Raw genomic sequence first — 12539 nt, 5'->3', positions numbered from 1 at the left:
ATTTTAAAAGGGCAGAATTTATTATTAGCATAAAAGGCAAGCATGACCGCCCTCATACGAAGCAGCCCCAGGGTGGTTATGTGATACGCAGTCTCTGTCCAGGGTTCCGTCAGGGCACTTCGTTATGACTGGCAAAACACCTGCTGATCTGCATTTCATCAGTGTTTGGCCCATCTTGAGCCCAGGCATGGGTGAGATGGGGATCATACTCCTTAGGCCGCGCAATGAGATAATCTCACTCTCTGCAATTGGGAGAATTTGAACAAAAAGGGAATGGTTAGTGCCTTTAACCACGGCACTAATTCTGCATTAAACCTCTGGTGCCAATGCTTCCTCTGGGAAAGGAACATTCACTGAAAAGATGGGATTTGTGCTCATGAAAAAGAAAAAATAGTTACGCACCTTCTCGTAAAAATGGTTACTCACCTTCTCGTAACTGCTGTTCTTCGAGATGTGCTGCTTATTATCCATTCCAATTAGGTGTGCGTGCCACGTGCACAGTTGTCAGCAAGTTTTTCCCCTAGCAGCAGCCGTCGGGTTGGTTGTGGAGTCCCCTGGAGTGGTGCCTTCATGGCAGTGAATATATGACCCTGCCGATCCGGCGTCTCCTCAGTTACTTGTTGCTGGCTACTCCAACAGAGGGGAAGCGGGGGGATAATGAGCAACACATCTCAACGAACAACAGTTACAAGAAGGTAAGTAATCATTTTTTTCTTCTTTGAGTAGTTGCTCCTATCGATTCTAAATAGGTGACTCCTTACTTACGCAGTGGGGTCGGAGTTATGGAATCGCTGACTGGAGGACCACTCTGCCGAATGCTGCAATTGTCTCTGGTGTGCTGGGTAATGGTGTAATGAGAGGTGAACATATGAACCAACGACAAAGTTGCCACTCTACGGATTTCTTGAATTGGGCCCTGGGCTAGGAACGCCGCTGAGGAGACCTGTGCCCTTGTGGAACGCACCACTAGTGCCTGTGTCAACCATGGGGTCCTCAGGCTCAACCCACCTCCTCCGCCTGCAACTCCAGGGGCGATCCAGAGGCAGAAGATCCTGTCACTGCTTCATCAGGTGACTACATCGACGAAGCCAGAGGCGGCACCGTGCCCTCCTGGCCTTCCCGCTGCCTGTTGTCGTCCTGATCAGCCCCATGGCTCTCGGTGTCAACTGCAGTCTCAGTGCCGGGCGCAGGTGCAGAAGCTGGATTCCGCAGAGTGCCACGAGCCGACGTGGTCTCGGAACCCCAAGGAGAAGGATGGTTCCTGGCTGGTGGGGGCGCGCGTCCCTCAGAGGCCACCGACTGCAGGCCCCTGGAGAAAGAGCCCTTGGCCTGGTGGTAGGCCCACAAGGTCCAAAAGGACCATTGTGCCGGCGGCTGCCACAGCACCATACTAGCGTACTGCCTGTGACTGCGCCTGTCCAAATGGTACCGGCTGCGCCTCGAATAGCAGGAGTCAGCCTCGGAGTCAGATGACCTGGACCTAGACGTCCACAGTGGTGCTGAGCGGTACTGCACCGGGGAGCAGTGCTGCTCATCTGGTGCCAGAGACAGGTGTCTCGGTGCCTGTGAATGGTGCCGTGAGGTTGGTACCGGGGACTCTCACTCCAGATTGCTCATGCTCAGTGGTTGTATCTTTTGCTCTTAAAGAAGCCTACTATTGTTTTTCTAACTTGCCTCCAGAAGAACAAAGAGGGGAGAAAAAGTGGACCGAATAAATGAGAGCCAGTGTCCTGTTTTGGGCCAATCTATTCACTTGACATTAGCTTCTGCAGCAGGATCCATGTACTGCACAGAGTAATTATTTTCCAGGGATGATAAATTATAGGAAGTAGGTTTAACTATATATCTATTGATGTAGAACTGTAATTATTTCTCTGAATGAGGTCTTCAACTTTTTCTCAATAATCACAATCCAAAGACAGATGTAATGTGAATTAGCAATGACAGGCGTGATTTCCATAGACATATTGGATCCAACACAAACATTTCACTCTCTTCCACCTGTCTCTCAGTATGATATGATGTCATAATAATCTCTTATCCTTGGCATTTAAATAGCTTTGGAAAGAACTGCTTTTCTATGAACAAACAGGCATCAAATTTGTGCAGGAAATACAGTGGAGGCCTGAAGTTTGGTGTTTCACACCTGACTTTCTGGGTTGTCAGCTGACCTTTATCTCCAGCAGTAAAATTCTTAATGCTAGTTTGTGGACACACCTTGAAACCATAATAATATCCACTTTAAAAAACTGGTAGATGTCCTAATGACCACAGGCTGAAAGACTGTTTTAGACATGTATTTATTTGCTGACTTAGGGCCAGATACTGCCTTGTGTGGCTTTAGCTCCAGTGGGAAATGTGCCTTCACAAGACACAGTCCTGCCTTTACCATGTGGGGCAACCTGCTTGCTGCACCATGCTTAGGAAGCAGCCATATGCCCCAATAGCTAGCACCCAGTTTCACACCAGGGAGCTGTCTTGAGCACTCAGGCACCCAAATACCCAGTCTAAGGCCTCACCCCATGAAGCCCACTGAACTGGAACTCTCCTACTGACTTCAGTGGGCTTTGAAACAGGCCCTTAGGCCCAGATCTTTAAAGGGATCTAGGCGTTTCTCCACTCAGTGTTGCAACACCCAACTGATTTAGAAGCCTACAGACCACTGACTTTCAAGTTGCTTTTGGAAATGAGACTTAGGCTCCTAAATCAGCTGGATGTTGCAACACCCACATACATTTAAAAATCTGGGCCTTAGTGTCTAGGTGCCAGTGTTTGCCCCTAACTGTAGAACCGGGCACCTAAGCAAAGGTGCTCAAGTCTGCTCAATAGCTCGGCGTGTGAAGTTCTGCAATGACTGAGTTGTGCTTTTTTGCCATCCCCTTGTCTTCAGTGGGACAGCAAAAGGAAGTCAGAGTGCAATTAGCCCAATGTGTTTAACTTACAAGGAGATGCCATCAAGATCAGAACAGAAAAAGGTTTCACCAAAATCTGGGCATGCTAATTTTCTGATACATAACAATCAAAGCAAATGTCTCAGATCATCTATAATAATCTCCTTATCCTTCCCTCCTCTCCTCCCATTGTTCATTTAATACGGCTATACTCTTATCTTATCTATAACATCTGCTTCAATCTGTTTTGTATTACAGACTGGATCAGCATGCTTTGCTATGTACTGAATATGCTGCTGCTTCAGTCTGCATTAGGTAAAAGAAAATTCAATAAGAACACTAGACAGAACTGTGTCTGATTAGCGCAGTACCATCCATTCAGAAGGGATTATGGTAGCACATAAACAGGATGGCGTAAAGAATTCTTGATGCTTTCCTTTCCCCCCCCTCCCACATCTCTCTGTTTATTCCAGTTTCTAGACTTGCCTTGGGTGGCTGACTCAGATCCAATCAGAAACACCAGAGTAAAATTCAAAAGAACAAAATCGTTCCGCTACTGGAAGGCCGGAGAACCAGAAAATTCTGTTTGTGGAGAGCAGGAGATAGAAATAAATAAAATGGGATCTCCCTTAAAGGGAAAGGAAAACACTAGTAATTGATAACCACTGTGAAGTCTGCAGAGTAGAAGTGATTTTTGTTTTTACACAGTGAAATTATTCTACAGAGGAAACAGCCGTCACATTCTTTGTAGTCTTCAGTATGCCATTCCAGCCAAGAAGCCATCCTAAGCACTAAGTTGTGGGACCGATATTCATGCTGGTGAGCATTTACTCAAGTGAGTAGCCCCACTGAAGTCAATGGGGCTACTCATGTGAGTTACAGCTCATCAGTCAGAGCGATGGTTCCATAGCCTGGCCCTAAATGATGAAGTACAAGGTTTGCTCCAGCAGCCAGTGAAAGATTAAATTGTTTTTTCTCTCATCAATGCATGGGGGATATAAACACCCATTACTGTAAGTGTTTTTCTGATTGTAATACATTTACAGCCTACTGCACCTCTATGGAGCACCACTCCTATCACCATTTTCAATGAGCTATAGAACAGTTCAGCTATAAAGCCTGGAAACCTGGGAATTTGTACAAACTTTGAAGGTTTTCTTTCTGCCTTAAGCATTGGCCCATTTCCAGGGTTACGAGATACTCTCTGGGGCTCACTAGGGAGGAGAGAGAGATTATGGCCACCAGGGAGAAAGGATGATGAAGGGACAGGGGTTCTGGGGGGAGTCAATTTCAGCCCATTCCTTTCAATACCCTTCCTTTATACCTTACCCCATACTCTTGACATGGCCTCTGGCCAGGGAGCAGCAGGAATGAAATGGGGCAGAACCAAGCAATCCATCAGCTGGCAAGGGAGGGGCTTTTTAAAGGTAGCAATTTAAACTGTTGTCCAGCCCTTTTATTGATTAACCCCTACAATAACTCATGACCTGGGAAGATGGTTGGCAGGATCTTAGTCTACTAGTAGAGCTGGGAAAATGATTTATACTGAGTAATGTTTAGTGAATTTCAATTTTTTCTCTCTTTTTGTGTGTGTAGAAAACAGATATTTTACATTTTTCAAAGTTCTTCATCAAAAATGTACATGAAAATTTTCAGCTTGCTAGTTGTTTTCCAAATTGTTTTCATTTCTTCCTTCCTTCCTTCCAAAACACAGCGCTCTGACATTCAGTATTTAAGGCACTATACAGTTCATAACTATTATTCAGATCTACTTACAGAATAACTTCCCATACACATATTCAAACTTGTATTTAACATACATTCGTGTTTAAGTGAAAATAGTTGCATATATCTAGCGCCAAGTTAAACTTTTTGGGCCAAACCCTTGGCTGGGTTAAGTCAGCATAGCTCCAATGAAATCAATGGAGCTACATCTACTTACACCAGATAAGAATCTGGCTACATATGAAAACCAAAAGGAATTAAAATTGTACTAAATTATGTTCATACTTTCTCTATTTATGGCCCTGATCCTGCACAGCTTACCTTTAAGCACAAGTGTAGTCTCACTGGAGTCAATATGCATTATCTTCTTGTACTCGGATCCTGCTCCCACCGAGGTATCAAAACTGGACTGTGCCCTAAATTTGGTTCAGATTTGGCTTAAGACAAACACAACTAAGTCTGATTTAGATGAGACTCTGGGGCCACCTAGATATTGGTCAAGGAATGCCACCGACATAATTAATAGCAGGACATCAATGAAGTCTTTGATATAACTTCATAATTCAGATTTCTGAAAATTTGCCTTGTATCAGCAGGAACCATACTTAAAGGGCCCCATCAAAGAGAGAATGTTTAAGCACAGAATGACATTAAAATCTTATTAACTCACTTGAAATTAAGTCAATGAAAAATTAAAGCTAATTTCTAATAGGCTTATGTTACATTTATAGACTGAAGGGCACTTGTGGAAACCCAGAGAGTAACCACAGACCTTTTCAGATGGAAATGATTTTTGCATTTGAAAGGCACAGGCCAGAGGAGAGAGAGAATGAAATGACTCCTGAAATGTCTAGTTTTCCCATCTGTTTAAATCTAATATAAGGATACAGAATAATCACAAAAATAAATTATTAATTTAAAAATCTGGGATAAGACTGCCAAGAATGATAAAGTTTAAAATACGGCTTGTAAAATGGTATTAGACATCTAGAAATTGCATGTTTAATAGGAATTTGCTGTTGCTTCATTCTAATATTTTATGCTTAGTATCACAGACCAAGAAAGTGTGAAACAGTCTGATTAAAAGAAAAAGGCTTATTTGTGTCACAACATAATGCACTTTGAAGTGCTGTGTATCAACCTCCTATTTATTTATTTGGCATATGCAATCCGGTCAAGCCAAGCCACAGCGTTCTTATCAACGATGGTCAAGGCATGAGGACTTCCAGGAAGCGGAGTTGGTTTGCAGTCCTCAAAAATATGTGCCATGGTTTGTGGCTCCCCACACCAACATGGTAGCCTGTCTCAAACGCCACTGAAATTCTGCTGCAGCACAAATTCCATGTCCAGTATGAAACTGATTCAGGTGGCTCCATTGCCTTCGTGGTTAATCAAACCCAGGTTGATGTTGATTGGGGTCTGAGACAAGATAATTATTTGTCATTTTCTCTGCGGATCATGAAGCTCGCCACACGTTCTCTACCGTAAATCCCTCGCACGGTAAACTTATCCACAATGGGTACGCTGAGGGCAGACGACTATGTGGTAGAGTAAACAAGTTTTTAATTAATGGTCAATGTGGCATATCATGCAGTTTTGTCACAAGCTTTGCTCTCTGCAAACACTGGGTGAAGCAATATTGCAGAGAACTAGTAACCATGGTAGAGGAGTAGCTTTAAGTGTGCCTGAAATAATACGTATCAAACTACTTAAAACCTTATTGTACTTACTTTAAAATGCACTACTTCTAGATTTTCTCCTGGTTTTAAATACATAGGGCCAGAGTCTACCCTCAGTTATGCAAGTGTAAACCTGGAGAATCTCCACTGATGACAATAGAATTATTCCAGCTTTACACCAGGGTAACTGAGGGAAAAATCTTACCCTGATATTATAAACCAAATATTGCAACAAATGGGGAAGTGTCATGTTAATATAAACATTCATTTTTATGGCATTTTATATTTGTTTAATGGAAAGTCTCTCTCTTTCCTCCTTCCCTGCAAAGTGTATCATCGTCTCACAAAGAGCCTAAATAGAGAGAAGTTAAAAATACCTCAGAGCTTACTGTCAAAGTGGACACTGTTTCTTTAAAATTCAAAAAGGCCTTCCCTTGAGTAAAAGGCTTATCAGTTTTACTGAATTAATGTGTCCACAGGAGAGAAGAAACATGTTTCTGTGTTTGAGTGACAGTGCAGATGTCGCTTGCAGCCTGCAAATTCTCTCCAAGGCAAAGTCTCATGCCTCAAAGCTAACCTTATCTGTGACCAGCCTACATTTCCTGACCCCATTAGCTCACGTATACAACCACATGAGGAAATCCCTACAATTTGAGACTACCACACCCACTGTACCATCTTTCTGGATGTAATAAGAGACAATTAGGCTTTATATGGCTAGCAATTTATGAAAAGGATTGAGATTATGGATGACAGAAAATTCATATTGTGACTTCGTATTTGTTATGTCAGAGATGCAACTTAATCTTGTGAAACACAAACAAACTGAACTATTTAAAAGCATCAGTGAAATAATGGGATACCTTTTTCTCAACAGCACAATCATTTCCCGGACTGTGTTTGCAATAAAGGAAAAAAATCATGGGACCGTGTATTAAAAAAACCTGCTGATTTTTCCCAGTGGAGTTTATAATTAGCCACACTGTTGAGTATTTTCCATCTTATGTTTACAGTACAACCCCATTTATTCTGCATGTTTTGGGGACAGCAAAATCATTTGGATAATCAGAGGAGTTACTGGCTAAACCAAACTATTCGCATTGGGAGAGTCTAGATATTATTGGTATTTTATAAAAATCAGAGACGGAAAATAAGACATAACCAGGATTCAGATTAGAGCATTTCAGATTCAAGGAATTCAGCTAAACAGGATTGTGCTGATCTTAACTTTAAAGGATCTGAAAATTTCCCACTATCTATACCTTCTTATTTAATCCCACTGCAAAATCAAAAAGGATAGCAAAATCTACACCATCACAATTAACTTGAAGGGTTAGGCAGAACATTCCAAGTCAGAGCAGAGAGGAATTAGACACCTTGTGTGTGTCAGCACAGACTGATGGCTTTGTTTAACTGTGTGTGTGAATGTGGTGTGCGATTGCGAAAGGTGCTACAATGTTGATCTTGGAGATGCAGCACAGCTCTGGCAGTGCACGATTCCGCATACAGTCCTGCCAATGTCCCTCTGTCCTGGCACGGAATGTTTTCCCATCCTGGGAGAAATTTTCAAGATTTGAAAAATTTTCCCATCCCGAATCACAATGAAAAGTTGAACTCTCAGAAAATTTCGCAAACCTCACAAATATTTTCAGTTTGGGTCCATCAAAATGTTTTGATTTGATTTCAACCCTTTTTTCCCCCCGTTAGTATAAATTTACTGACATTTCAAAAGGAAAAGTCATTTTGACTTAAAACCCAAAAACTTTCCAATTCAAAAAAATTCAATTTTTTTCCAAAATTTTTTTGAGTCAAGAGATTTATCAAAACCAACCCAGTTTTGTGAACAGTTTCTGGTTAATAAAATCGGCACTCCTGTCCAGCTTTAGAGGAGCCACCTGCCGTGGTGAGAGCACAGATCCATGTCCATGATTAATTCAGCCCTTGGCCTTTCTACTGAGACTACCAACTAAGTGGCCAATTAATGACAACTGGATGCTGGTATCTGCAATGAGGTCATTGTCCATGCAGAACTGAGCTGCAAACACGAAGCTCATTGGGCCAGATTGGGCTCATCTCCGGCATGAGGGAGAGGGTCAATGCAAGAAGCTTCCCCACTCTTGTGCCTCTGTGCAAGAGTTGGGCCCTACTGTAGTCCTTGAGCTTCTCTGTGTGCAAGGCCTATTCTTGGCTCACGCCACTAGCCACAGCAAAGGAAGGGAGGGCCAAGCAGGCAGGGCTTGGAGAGGAGCTCCTGCAGCATCTCCCTTTTATAAGGGTGGCAAAGTAGCTGTACTTCCTGGGACCTGCAGCTGACATCATGCATACTTCATGGACAACATCTACCAAAGCTCACCCTGGCTGAGCCACCAAGGCAAATGAGACCATTATTTCTAATTTCTAGTTACAAAACCTAAGAGGATCCTGGCCTGAACTTATGTCCAGAGCACAATGCCTGAGTGCCCCTGGCTTTCACTAGGTGATCTGGGACTCTTGATCCTCTTTGCTCTGTTTGCTTGCACACTGCTGCAAATCAGCAAATATTCCCACATGCACTTATTCCCTCCAGTGTTCACTATTTCACACTACAGTGTTTACTATCTCACAAAAAGCGACAAAGAGTCCTGTGGCATCTTATAAACTAACAGACATACTGGGGCATAAGCTTTCATGGGTGAATACTCTCTTTGTTGCTTTTTGCAGATCCAGACTAACACGGATACCCCTCTGATACTATCTCAGAAGGAACTCAACGTGCATGACGTCCCAAATTAACCCACTACAATTAACATTAAAGCACTCCATGTTTGAGGGATTTTAACCTGAACGCGCATGACTACCACGCTGGCAGGTCTAAGGCTGATGCACACGGTTAGCTGGAGGTGCACTGTGGGGAAGAAAATACGAAGTGATGGGTGCTGAAATACACAGCTGATCTTAGAACAAGAGAGACCTTTGCGAATCTTTAAAAAGCTCTGAGTTTGCTCACTTCAGGCTCAGTCCTGCCGAGTGCTGAACCCTCTGGCTCTCCTGTCTAGCAATGAACTCAAGCCTGTGCTTTACTTTAATTTCAACAAGACTACTCAAGTGCTTAAAGTTAAGCAGGTGCTTAAATGCAGTGTTGACTCAGGGCCATGGGCACTCAATTCCCTGCAGGATTCAGACCTTATTTCTTAAAACATTAACCGCTTCCTCCATGTGGAACAAAATTCAGCGGCATGTGCACATGTCTGAGATCTGATTCTGGCCCAGGTTGAACACATCTCACTTGGCTTCTGCCATCTGAGAGCCCTTTGCCAACTTTTCTTTTTCTTTAATGACAGATGCCCTCCTTCCAAGAGATCTCCAAAGCTACTAGTAACATGATATTTATGTGTACCAGGCCGACATGTCCTTTTGGGGTTAATTTTCAGTAATAAAGACATGGAGAAATTGTCTCACCTCTCATCTGTTTACGTAGGTCCAAGATCTACCTTTGAACATGTGTGGGGGACTCCCACTGACAATAATGTACATCTCTCTGAAGGTGGGATCTGGGCCAGAGTGAGCACTTACAGCTTGTTGCTGACATGGTGAATTGCTTATTTATGCACACAGCTGGTCTATGCAACTTTGTGATTCCATTGCTGATACTTCTGACTCCCTCCACCCCGCTGTCTGTTACAACCACTGATTGCATCTTGTCTTAATCTAGGCTGTACACTCTGCAGGATACAGACTGTCTCTTGCACCGTACACGGCCCTGAACAACTGAGTCTCAATAGGTGCCATCATAATACAACAGGGGGTTGGGGGACTACTACTTAGTAACCTTGTATACTCAGTCCTTATGAGGCTTTCCCCCCGCCCCCATCAGTTTTCTTACCCAGTCTTTCCTGTGTGTTCCTATCATCTTCTCTGTCTCTGAACGTTTATATCAGTAACATCTTGAAAACCTACTTTAAAGAACATGGGCTGTATCTTCCCCTTGATCTTCGCACAGAGTCCCACATGTAGCATGAACATACAGAATATGCTTTTTCAGATGAAGTTTTGTGGCCATTAGGATCAGAAAGTCACATGAATTTCTCTGCCTGGTGTGAGTGGGTAATAAAAATCTTCAGATGTTCCTGGACTTTCCTCATCTTTTACAGGCCATGTCTAATTAGTAGCAAACTCAGAAAGCACAAATTTTATCCTAAATTATTTATCCCATCGTGTTTGTAAGGCACACATCACAGAGTAGTTCACAACAACTTCAGACCATAAGATTAATCTTCTCTGATGACACACGCACCAATGTGAATATATAATTATCTAAATGACGAGTCTCTGAAATTACATACTTTCAAACACAAATGAGTCGAATTTATCCTTTTATTCGGTGTGAAGCCAAATGGAAAAACACTGAAAGCAGAATTGACAAAATACATGTTGGCTTTGTCTATCAGCATTTTTTACGTACCCATCACTTTACCATCAAGATATCAATTTCAACCGGGGCTGAAATTCTAACCTAATATTTTCTTCCCTAATTGGAACGTGATCCTGAAGTTACTGAAGTCAATGGCATTCGATGCCTGGAGAATTTGCAGGGTGCAGTTAGGCCTTAGCAGGTAACAAGTGTGTATATTATCCAGTAGTGAAAGAAAAAAGCAAGGGGGGTAGTGCAGAAATTATCCTTACTTTTAGCAAGAGTGGCTTGTGCCTGCATGTGTGGTACATTTGAAAGTGTGCCTGTGTTTGTGAGAAGAAGGGTAGAATGTTTATTAGAAATTTTCCTTTTGGCTATATCGGCCTGAGGTACAGAATAGCAGTTGAGGACAAGAAACACTTTTTTGTGTAACGCTACATGCAAAAAAGGCGTTCAAAGAAAATATCCTAGAACATAGTAAACTCTCCTCCTTCCTACCTCCAAAATTATACCCAATTCTGGGATTAACTGTATTTTCATAAGATCATTTCATCTCTTTTGGAATGGTGGCCAAAAAACCTGTTGAAGGGGTACCCTCTAATTCAGTGGGTGGCCAACCTGAGCCCGAGAAAGAGCCAGAATTTACCAACGTACATTGCCAAAGAGAGGCAGTAATACGTCAGCAGCCCCCACATTAGCTCTCCCACCCCGCTCCCAGTGCCTCCTGCCCACCGGCAGCCTTGCCGATCAGTGCCTCCTCCTCCCTCCCCACACCTCCTGATCAGCTGATTCGTGGGGTGCAGGAGGCTCTGTGGAGGGAGAGGGAGGAACGAGGGCACGGCAGGCTCAGGGGAGGGGGCACAAAGGGGCGGAGTGGGGGCAGGGCCTGTGGCAGAGCCAGGGGTTGAGCAGTGAGCACCCCCTGGCCCATTGGAAAGTTGGCGCCGGTAGCTCCAGCCCCGGAGTCGGTGCCTACACGAGGAGCCGCATATTAACTTCTGAAGAGCCGCATGTGGCTCCGGAGCCACAGGTTGGCCACCCCTGCTCTAATTACTCATTGAAAAGTCAGCAATAACACACGATCGGCCCGATGCATGGATGTACTGACGGCAGAGAAGCACAAGGACAGTTGAACACCTCTACGCCACTGAGACTTAGGTATAGTGAGCAAGGAATGCAAACCTCAGGGTGTGTTAGTGACCTTATAAAACGGATCTTCTTGGCAAAGGCCAGTTTTAAAGTATGCGTGTCCAGTATGCTGTTTAAAAAGCAGCCCAGTTTTTAAACAGTGCGCTGCACTTCTTATTTTTACATCTTATTTAATTATAAAAGTTGTTTTCAAATTTTAAACACTTCACGTGGCTTTGTCTGCTTTTCTCCCTAGGAACCTGAGCTGCTGTGCTGAGGAGTCCACTCAGCAGGAGGGAGGCAGTGGCTTATGCCATTAATTAGGACCTGGGTTGCAGGACCCTGAATGTGCTGGCTGCTTTTAGCTCATACCACCCAGTGCTGCTCCTGCTCCATATCTTACATTTCTTAGGAAAGCAGCTGAGTTCCCCAAGCAAGCTACCGTTAATGCAACTGCATTGTTAATGCATCTCCATTGCTACTGCCACCCTTGGGCAGCCGGGATAATGATGTGACTTTGCATTCAAAGCCACGAAGATCAACTTTCATTTTTTAAAAGTAAGTCTCCAGCTGCTGCTGCCCTGCTTCGAACAGAGCAGAGGCTTGACTTTGTGTAAGCTGTGGTTTATTTTCATTGCTGTCCTCTTAGAATCACATCAATATTAAAGGACCCAAGATCAGCAATGGCCACAGAGACTCTTTAGCACTAGAATCTCAGTTTGATTC

General features: G+C 43.5%; 1 protein-coding gene across 1 annotated transcript in view; it reads right to left on the bottom strand.

The window, feature by feature from the left end:
* MEGF11 (multiple EGF like domains 11) overlaps positions 1-12539 on the bottom strand; it is a 360979-nt gene that overhangs the window by 64412 nt on the left and 284028 nt on the right. The window lies entirely within an intron of this gene.

The sequence above is a fragment of the Mauremys mutica genome, chromosome 11 (assembly GCF_020497125.1).
Source record: "Mauremys mutica isolate MM-2020 ecotype Southern chromosome 11, ASM2049712v1, whole genome shotgun sequence".
Taxonomy (NCBI): domain Eukaryota; kingdom Metazoa; phylum Chordata; order Testudines; family Geoemydidae; genus Mauremys; species Mauremys mutica.
Note: the sequence above shows the minus strand (reverse complement) of the source record. Positions and strands in the feature narration are given on the sequence as shown.